We start from the raw sequence: 8405 nt of genomic DNA, 5'->3' as shown, positions 1-8405 counted from the left end.
AATGAAAAAAGAAATCAAAAGAATATGGTAATACCAGGAAGTCAAAGCAGTTCAAAGAACAAAATAAACAATTCAACATCAATCAAAAACTTTACTACAAAGGCTGGGGAATCAAAGACATTATAAGAGAGAGAGAGAAGTCCTAAAGAAGGAGGAAATGGGGAATTTTTAGGAACCTCTGGTCTCAACAAGTTTAACACAATGAAAATGAAAGTCAGATTAAATGAGAAAATAAAGCTTATGCACCATTAATATAATGAATGACAAAATTGCTGTTTCAAGGGTAGATATTGACATTTTATCTTCTCTGCAAAATTGAGAGATGAGGTAGGTGGATAAGATGCATAATTATTGACTCAAAAACTTCACAGTGGTGCTCATTTCAGCAAGATATATACTAAAATTGGAACAAAACAAAGATTGGCATGGATTCTGTGCAAGAGTGACACACAAATTCAAGAAGCATTCCATAGTTTTTAAAACATAAAAGATAATTTTTTTAAAAAACTTCACAGTGGTATATAAATTACTACCAAAGCATCTTACCAGATTCCTCTCAAATGTAATCCAAATCCCATTTTTTGTTAACAAAAGGCATTATTTGTCTCCTACCAAAGGATGAAAGTCACATTGATAGCCCCAAATATTGGACATTTTAAAGTTTATATACTTTAGACAAAGCATTCAAGGCTTCAAACACACATCCACAAATATAAGAAAACAATATATTGACAGAAAAGCAAAAAGGCAAAGCCAAAAAGTTCCCAGGTTTTTGTTTCTCAGTCCCAGGGTTTGTTGTTTCCTTGTAAGTGTTCACAGATCCAATAATTTTTGAAAATGTAACATTTGCACTGTCTTTATCAATTATCACGAAGCCTTTGACTTAGTTTTATACTCATGGCTTGTTCAAGTTCTGCAAATATAGGCACTGTAAACATATACTACAAAATAGACAGAAGTACAATGAGAAAATATATTGAGTCTTGATATCAACATGGAAAACTATTCTCTAATTAAAACATTCCACCAATACAATGATGTAAAAAAATATTGGAACATCGCAACATTCAGGAAAATAGCTTCAGTCCCCTCTAGTTCAGCCTAACCTCAAATTCCTTATAATATCTCTTGAACAAAACTTAGTATGCAACTTTCAATTCAAAGGAGTTATACCAAACTATCATATTAATCAATGTACATGGATCACTTTAAGTTATATGGCTCCACTGAAAAGCAAGTTAAAACAACTACTTCATATACAATGTTATCAAAATGTCAGTTGGACAAAATAAGCACAAAATTTTTAATGTGTGCCAATAGAAATTGAAGGTTTCAGGCTTGACTCCTAATGTCAAATTGGAATGATGTATGAAGGAAGGGAATGATTACAAATCCTTTAGAATTATCCAGGAAAGAAACATTAGGCTATCAAGGAAAAAAAGTTAAGGATGACTTTGTTAAATGACTGATTGGCATCCTGAAGTCAATGTTTTGTTTAAAGAACACATTCATACAATGCCTACATAATCCAATATTAATTGTTCTTTTGGATGGCACCATGTCTTAAAAGTGCCCAACCAAAAATCCAAATGATTTTAATAAAACCCATACAATTTTTAAAAATCAATGTGTTTGGTGGCAGTGAATTAACAGCCATTGCTGACAGTGACAAGGAAAGTAGACCCACCCCTGCCTTTTCTACTCAGAAGTATCCAAAAAGTGAATAATCTTCCACATTGGCTTAGTGGATCACAGAACCATAGCATTTTTTAACTTATTTTTGTTTGTTTGTTTGTTTGGGGGGGTGTTGTGGGCAGGGAGGGTTAAGTGGCTTGCCCAGTGTCACTCAGCTAGTAAGTGTCAAGTGTCTGAGGCCAGATTTGAACTCAGGTCCTCCTAAATCCAGGGTCAGGGCTTTATCCACTATGCCACCTAACTGCCCCCAAACTATAGGATTTTTAAACTAGATAAGCATAGAAGGAAACTTAGTGATTTTCTAACCCAGTTCTCTCATTTTCAAGACAAGGAAACTGAGGTCCAAACACGCAAAGTCACTTTTCATTGGTCATATAGTTAGTTCATATAAGTACTGCCATGAATAAACAAATGAAAAAAGCATATATCAAGTTCTGGTTGCATGAAAAGTGTTGAGAAATGATATAGAAAAACAAGGAAGCCCTTGGTCTCAAGGACATTATATTTGAATTAAGAGCAATACAATTAGAACTATTTCCATTAAATTTGAAGCCATAATTCTTCTCTAGGATGAGATACTTCAAGACAATTTAACAATTCTTATTCACTCCAAATACAGCCTTGCCTGCATTTAGGGAATAATCAAGTCCAGTAATATGATTGATTACAAGTAAATTCTGTAAGGGAAGTGGCTCATAAAATTCTAGGATTTAAAGCTTGAAGGGATCATAGAGAATCAACCAACTTTCTCATTTTATAGATGAGAAAATTGAGGGACCAGAGAGAGGGAAGTAAGTTATCTCAGGTCAAATAGTAAGTTGCATAGTTGGCATTTGAGCTAAAGCTTTCTGATTCCAAATCCAGTTCTCAATTCCATTACACTATACTCATAAAAATGAAACCCCAAAAGGAAAATTAAAATACAACCAATCCAATGAGAGACAGAGACAAACAGAAAGAGAGGGGGAGGGAGGGAGGGAGGGAGAGAGAGAGAGAGAGAGAGAGAGAGAGAGAGAGAGAGAGAGAGAGAGAGAGAACTGTATTTAAGGAGAGAACTGGAAATTAAATGAGGAACTGGTCTAGTAATCCTATGAGACTGTATCAGCTATATAGGGCAAAGTAAATTCTACAAAATAAACATACATAATAAATCATCTATCCAAAAGAAACAAAGACTATGATAAGGCACTAATTAAACCTTAGTTGACCTTGGACAAGACTACAACTTTTCTCTTTTCCTCTTTTTTTCCTTATTAGTATAGATCCGCAGGGCAACCAGGTGAAAAAAAAAAAAAAAAAAACCTTAAACCCAAGGGTTCCTAAGAAAATATGGCAACAGAAAACTCAAGCTGGCTGATAATTCCAACAGGACAAGAACATACTTTGATAACCTTTCCAGTGGGTGCTAGGGATCCTAAATTTCTACTAAGCCAAGAATGTATGCTCCCAGGAAGATTATCAATCTTCTCTATATTTTCTGTGAGCTAGAAGACCTTTTAAGATGCGAACCCTTGGGGCAGCTAGGTGGCACAGTGGATAGAGTACCGGCCCTGGAGTCAGGAGTATCTGAGTTCAAATCTGGCCTCAGACACTTAACACTTACTAGCTGTGTGACCCTGGGCAAGTCACTTAACCCCAATTGCCTCACTAAAAAAAAAAAAAAAAAAGATGTGAACCCTTTCTCCCTCACTCATCCCTCCAGTCACACAGGAAGCACCTGGAAGGTCTGAGGGGCTGGGAGACAATTTGCAATGAAACTGATGTGTCCTGTTGCCAGTGATAATATTGCTTTCTGTGGGCCTCGAAAGGCATCCTGCCCCAGTGAAGACAATATGAGAGCTGCTGATCAATTTTACCTATATTCCTCTCAGCAAAACAAATACAGCCACACAGTGACCAACAAACCAGTTGCTTTCCAGAGGTAAGACCCACTAAATGAAACACACTTGCGAGTTATCAGTGGCAGAAGCATAGAGACAAAAAATGAACTCAAGAAAAAGAAAAACCTCAATCGATCTGGTTAACATGGCAGGCCCTTGGGGACCAGCAAATCAGTGGGATACTGAACCAGCACAGGATGACCCCTTGGAAGCACCAAAGCAGCTGGATTTGAGACAAATCTAGGCAGATCATTGGGTACAACTAAAGCTGCAGGATACAAAGTTAACCCAGGGAGACCTCCAGGAAAAAAGCAGCAAGCATTCAGGGTTTTCAGTGATGCCTAACACATAATGAGATGGACTTTATGCTGTGCTTTACATTCATGTGAAAGGCTGCCTAGAGAATTGGATTTGTGCACTGCTGAACATCTCCTGATTCCAGTTTCTTTTGGACAATTTATTGGTGCCATGCTGAAGAGAAAGAAGTCTAAGAGAATGAAGTTTTAAAATAATGTTTTGCTTCTATATAATCTACCAAGTAGGTTGTGGGGTTGGGCTTTTTTTGGAGGGGGGGCAGTAACTCTGGGTTTTTTGGTCACCCAAATAGCATGTTAAAAACTGCCTATACAGCCTCAGACACTTAACACTTACTAGCTGTGTGACCCTGGGCAAGTCACTTAACCCCAATTGCCTCACTAAAAACAAAAAACAAAAAAAACCCTGCCTATACTTTGAAATGGTCAGTAAGAAAAAAATGGCCTTTTCCCCCATTTAAAAAATATGGCCCACCTGGGCCAAGAGCCTTGCCCTTGAGAATCTGCACATTTGTGCAAGCTTCCATTTCTGTGCCAAAACCAAATGACAGAAGTATAAGGGTCCTGAGGAAGGCCTGATTACCTTTAAGTTTCTGAATTGCTTAGTCCATAAACTGACTCGATCTAGACTGTGACTCCCCTAATGAGAGTGAAATGTATAGGGTCTAAAAAGCCACCTTCTTTTTACCAATTCTCAGATATTGCTAATCATTGGAAGACATATACCCCCAAGCATTTTATTTTCCATAGGATTCTTAGAATCATAACTTTAGAGCTACAAGGGACCTCAAAGGTCATATCGTCCAGTCCCCTCATTTCCCAGATTAGGAGCCTGAAACCTGAGAAGTGAAGTGATTTTACAAGCTCATACTAATAAGTAGCAGAATTGGAATCTGAACTCAAGTTCTCTAATGCTATACACAGTGCTATTCCCAACCATGCTGCCTCCCTGGTTGTACAATGACCAAGTAGCCATAGAGATTTGCCTCTGCATTTCTTTCAAAAGACTCCTTTCTGTTTTGGTAATGTTACTGAATCATCATTACTTATATCATTGTATCAAGCATCCACAATTTCATTAGTGAAGTGACTCATCTTGCTGATGCAGATCATGAATTCTTTTTTTTTTTTTTTTTTTAGTAAGGCAACTGGGGTTAAGTGACTTGCCCAGGGTCACACAGCTAGTAAGTGTTAAGTGTCTGAGGCCGGATTTGAACTCAGGTACTCCTGGCTCCAGGGCCGGTGCTCTATCCACTGCGCCACCTAGCTGCCCCATGAATTCTTACTTATCTGAAAGTCTCCATGTGTGACTGTGGTCTCTTGGCCATATATGTCATTATGATGCCCCTGACCTTTGGGTAACTACTCTCACTTGTGAATAAAATAAAACCAGATGAATGTGCCCATCGATTCCAAAGTAAATAAAGAAAAAATGGGCAGCGATCATCCGTATGTTCAGAATTTCTATATTTCCACTTGCCAGATGGATCACACAAACCCTATTCACTTCTCCAGGTTTTCTAGGGACTACACAATGCAAAAGCATAATCAACCTAGAGTTTAAAAAGACCTCAAATGACATCTAGTCCCTTCATTTTATAGATTAGGTAACAGAGACCCAGAGAGATTACTATAAAATATTTCCAGTGAGGGAATTTGTTTTGCTTGACTATGCCTATTTGTTACAAAAATTTTGCCTTTCTTTTTTCTCTATTAGAGTGAGGGGTGAGAGGGAAAGAAAATATATTTCAGTAATTTTGAAAAATAAAATTTAGTTGGAAAAAAATTAAGCAACTTGTTCAAGGTCACACATACACACACACACACACAGAGTAAGGATCAAAGACGAGATTTGATCCCAGATTGTCTGATTCCATAACTTTTTCCTCTTAGACACCACAATGACTCTGATCAGAAAAAAAAATAGTTATGTTACTCATTCTTAGGAACACTATTTCTCAATTGCCCTTTACTTTAGCCCTACCTCTATTTTCAGCACACTGAAGCTTGATATCTCTCCCTTTTCTCACTGTAAATAATTCACTTCAGAAATGCAGAATCATGAAATTGAGCTTCCATACATACAAGTTATGAATGTTAATAGAAGATGAATCTCGCATCATTTTAACCTTCCTGAACTTGACATATTGGGTTCCTCAGATTCTTCTCTCTGGATCTCTGCCCCATCAAATGCCCAACCTCTGAATATTGAAAGGGCAAGGAGAGAAGTCATCATCAATAAGGACAAATTGACTACTGTGACTTTGAAGTCAATATTTTATGTGCAAAACAAAAGAAGGTCAATTGGGGAGAGAGATAAAAGATCTTTCCAGCATGATCACCTGGAGGATGGAGATCATTTAAACTTAAGCTTGTTTTTATAATACCCAGCATGGCCCCGGGTCCACATGACATTTAATAAAAGCTATTTGATGAGAATGAAAAGTGCCAATTCATTCCTCTTTGTCTCTAGACTCCTTTAAATCCTTTGAGCTACTGAACCAGACACATAAAGGAAAATACTAATGTTGGACTAATAAGCTCAGGAAATCTTTTGCTATGAGCAAAATTACAATGGCAAAGGCAAGTATTTCCACTTATTTCCATGGCATCTGACAATATCAAAGGTCAATTCTTTCCAAGATATATAGACATATTTACAAAGATGTATGTATGTATGTATGTATGTATGTATGTATGTATAATCTTTAATAGTTACATCAAATCCAATTCAACAATCTTTTTCAATTGCTACATGTATTCTGGGCACTGGGGATACAAAACAAAGACAAAAATGATAACAGTCCCTAATGTCAAGGAGCTTACATTCCACTGGTGAGAAACATGTACCCAGATACATCAGGAAAAAATATAGAAAAAGCTCTTTCAAGGAGGGAAGGACAACTAACTGGAGGTATCAGATATATTGAGTATACAAAACACTTTCTTCACAACATTACTGGGAATTTTAGGTAACAATTATTCCTCCATTTTACAACTTAAGGAAATGAGATTATAAGAATTTAAATGATTTGTTCATGGTCTCATAGCTTGTGAGTATTAGAAGTAAGATTCAGACGTAGGTTTTCTTCCTCTAAGCACAGTGTCCTTTCTACCACACTATGTAATCAAAATGATCCAACTGCACCATTTCAAATATTTTGTTTGTTTGGTTGGTTGGTTTTTTTGGTGGGGCAATGAGGGTTAAGTGACTTGCCCAGGGTCACACAGCCAGTAAGTGTCAAGTGTCTGAGGCCGTATTTGAACTCAGGTCCTCCTGACTCTAGGGCCAGTGCTTTATCCACTGCGCCACCTAGCTGCCCCCCATTTCAAATATTTAAAAGAATTTTCTAACATAATTCACACTTCTTCCTAATATGTAGTGATATTCCTTTCTGTAGATTAGTCACTAAAGATTATGGTCTCCTTGAAGGTCTAAAGAACAAAAGAATAAAACAAACATCCCCTCGGATACCCTTTAGCATTTATTATATATGATTAATCTATACTGTCCATAAATGAAATGTTTTCAGAAAATAGAATATATTTTTAATAAAAGAAAGATAGATGGGAGGATAAAATAATTATTTGGTTATACCTCTCACACCCACCCACAGAAGGAGATTATTTCTGAAAAGACGATGTACTCAAAGCATCCAGACCAGAATTTATACTTTCCTATAGCTGCATTTTCATGAATGTCATTTTCCTGACTTTTCCCATCTACACCAAGTCCTCCTCTCCACCATATACTCCCCCAAAGCCTTGGATTCACATTCTACCTTATACATCTACTAATTTGTATTACAAGCCACTTCATTTCTCTGAGCCTTAGTTCCCTATATATAGAATGGGGATAATCATAGCAACCTTCAGTGTTATTGTGACTGTCATATTAACTAATATATGAAAAGTACTTTACCAACTTTAAAGTACCATATAAGTGTGCACTATCATTGTTATTAGCCATTTTGTGGCATTATAAATCTAGAGCAGAATGGGAACTCAAAAGTCATCTAGCCCAACTATCTCATTTTACAGATTAGTAAATCAAGGCACACAAAGGTTATGTTACTTGTCCTAGGTCACACAGGTGTAAATATCAGAGTCAGCATTTGAATCCAGATCTTCTGATTATAGAAGCAGTGTTCTTCCCACTGTACTGTGCTGCTTCCCTTAAAGGCCCAGATCAAATTCTATATCCTCTGTGAAACCTTCCCAGACTACCTCATCTTTAAATGAAATTTCCTTCTTCTGAACTCCAAAAGCACGTATCAAGTTGGACTTTCATTGGAATTTATCATATACAATCTTTATGTATCTCATTACCCCCAGTGAAATATGTTACTTGAGGGGACAGCTAGGTGGCACAGTGGATAAAGCACTGGCCCTGGATTCAGGAGGACCCGAATTCAAATCTGGACTCAAATACTTGACACTTACTAGCTACGTGACCCTGGGCAAGTCACTTGACCCTCACTGCCCTACAAAAACAAAACAAAATCAAAAAAGATAA

At 37.1% G+C, this 8405-nt stretch overlaps 2 pseudogenes; both read left to right on the top strand.

Moving 5' to 3' along the window:
• The first annotated feature begins 376 nt into the window (after positions 1-376).
• LOC122752301 lies at positions 377-477 on the top strand (annotated as a pseudogene).
• A 2969-nt stretch (positions 478-3446) lies between these two features.
• On the top strand, positions 3447-3920 carry LOC122747279 (annotated as a pseudogene).
• Positions 3921-8405: the final 4485 nt, after the last annotated feature.

This window comes from Dromiciops gliroides, chromosome 3, assembly GCF_019393635.1.
Source record: "Dromiciops gliroides isolate mDroGli1 chromosome 3, mDroGli1.pri, whole genome shotgun sequence".
NCBI lineage: Eukaryota > Metazoa > Chordata > Mammalia > Microbiotheria > Microbiotheriidae > Dromiciops > Dromiciops gliroides.
The sequence above is the reverse complement of the archived record's forward strand: the minus strand, read 5'-3'. Positions and strand labels throughout refer to the sequence as shown.